A 2,626-nucleotide genomic window follows, 5' to 3' on the forward strand; every position below is an offset into this window, starting at 1 on the left:
TCAAGTTGGATCGAGTGTATGCTATAATTGCGGCAAAACAAGGCATATAGTGAGAAATTGTCCAAACTTTACTCCAGAGCCAGTTAGATCCCAACAACAAGGACGAATGTTTGCTATGTCTGCTAATGATGTTGTATATTTGGACTCCTTCATCCGAGGTCAGTGTTATGTCAAGACTCATTCTCTAATTGTACTATATGATTCGGGTGTGTCACACTCTTTTATTTCTTTAACTGTTGCATGTGAGTCGGGATTAGATTTTTCTGAGTTGAATTTTGACTTGATTGTTTATACACGTATATCTCAAAAATTTTTAACAAGCTTAGTGTGCTGACAAGTAGCATTTAATATTAAAGGTAGAACCTTTGCACATGATTTGGTTTGTTTGCCTTTGCATGGTCTAGATGTTATTTTACGATTAGACTGGTTATCTCAAAACCATGTTCTTCTTGATTGCTTTGAGAAAACTGCTATCATTTTTTCTGATGATGTGCAAACTGGACCAGTGTTATCCCATACTTTTTACTCAAATTATGTAAGAGTCACCTATAACGGGAGGAGTGTGAGGGGTACGTCGTGTTAACGAATAGCTCAAGTAGCAGTTAACTAAGTTTGGAACGGATTCAAGTGGTGAGCGAGTTTTTATATTTTTTGGAAGATATATCGGAGTTTCCTCCTCAATGAGAGATAGAGTTTAGCATTAATTTGATATATAGAGTTGGACCGATCTCTATAACACCTTATCGTATGTTGCAATTGAAACACGTAGAACTGAAGAAGCAGTTAGATGATGTATTCGGGAAGAACTTTATTCGTCCAAGTGCGTCACTATGGGAACTCTTGTATTGTTGGTAAAGAAGAAAGATGGAGGAATTGATTTTGGCTTTTGAGAATCTAAAATTGGGAATAAAAAAGGTGATAATCAGAGCAAATAATCAGTTTCTTGGTGGTAATCAGAACAAGAATCAGAACCGTAATCTGAATTTCAGAAGCCCAACCTTAATTACATTTTTCCAGAAAAAAATAAGAAAATACTAGTTCACTTGTTATCACTAATCAGAACACCAATCAGAAGTTTAAAATATCAACATTATTTTTTTAATAAAAAGGAAGGTTTACTTGAGCATGGAATAAGGGAAGGGACAGTTGAGTAGAGGTGGTGGTTGATTGAGCTTCGCCAAGGCTTCTAGTGGTGGCGCCTGGTGGGTTTGCTGGGACTGATAGTGATAGAACTGAGAAGCAGAAGAGTAACGAAGAAGAAGCAGCATTGAGCATCACTGAGAAGCAGAGGAGTGCCACTGATGGTGTCGTCGTCACTGAGAAGGTGTGCAGCACCGTGGACGTGAAGCATCTTTGACACTCAACAGTTCAATTCGACCAGAAGAGGTAGAGTGCCGAGAAGCATTTGAATAGAGGAGTTTCGGTGCGGGCCAAGGTGGCTCTGAGGTTAGTGACAGTGGTGTTTGGTCAAGGTGGTGAGCAGTACTGAACAAGGGTTGAGCCATTGATATGAGAGACAGAGTGGAGAGGGCCAAGACTGAGAGGGTGCTACTGTTTTCTAATTGAGAAAGAGGAGAGTGAGGTTCTGAGTTTCTCACTCCCGTAGTTGTGCCCTTTTATATCACTAACTATATTTGCAATTTTCTAATGGTATGGATCTTCATTGGACCGGGACCGTGTGACTCGATCTATAGATCGTTTTGAGTTGAGTTATTCTCTCGAGCATTTTTTCTTTTCTTAGGTCAGACCCGGGTCTCTTCGGATTTGGATCATAATATATAAAAATACTTTGGGTTTGGGCCGAGTCTCCAGACCACGTACACTCCTTGGTTATATGTTTGATTTTTAATGGTACGCATGAAAAAAATTTGAAAAAATTTAAGGAGTCAACTATAACATAAATCAACTCAAGCCAACTCCTTTTATTTTTAGTTTTGAAATTCAAAAAATTAGGATAGTGGAAGATTTTTTTTTTTGTAACAGACTTATGTTTCAACTCGTTAACTCTAATTGGTTATACTTCTAATTAGTTCCTAACAGATACTAAAACGAAACACTCATTTTGATGTGTATATAAATAAATTTATTGTTTTAATTCATTTTTAATATATATTTTATATTTTTATATATATTCTATGCAAGTGGATAATTTACATTGATAGTTGATTCTGTGTACATAACATGATTAATAAAAAATTATGTAGATATTATAGTTTTGTGGATCAATTTTTTTTAGCCCAAGATAAATTGGACACCTCTCAATTTTAGACATTACTCACCTATATTAAACACTCACATACACATTGGTCTCGTCCAAGTCTCAAATGTAGATAAAAGACAAGAAATTTTACCAAAATTTTTTTGGACATATAACTCACACACTTTAACATCTATTATATATTACTATTTTACAACTAAAATATAGCATGACACTTTTTTATTGTAATTGAATTATTATTTTTTTTTTAAATTAAGGAGGCCTCTCCTCCACTTACTCAATCTCTCTTATACATCATTACTAATTAGTAATTATTAATTTAATAATCAAAATGTATCATATAATATTTTTTATTATAATTAAAATTAAGATTTATTAAATATTATTAATTTAATAATCAAAATATAT

This window comes from Arachis duranensis, chromosome 4 (genome assembly GCF_000817695.3).
Source record: "Arachis duranensis cultivar V14167 chromosome 4, aradu.V14167.gnm2.J7QH, whole genome shotgun sequence".
In the NCBI taxonomy this organism is placed as follows: Eukaryota; Viridiplantae; Streptophyta; class Magnoliopsida; order Fabales; family Fabaceae; genus Arachis; species Arachis duranensis.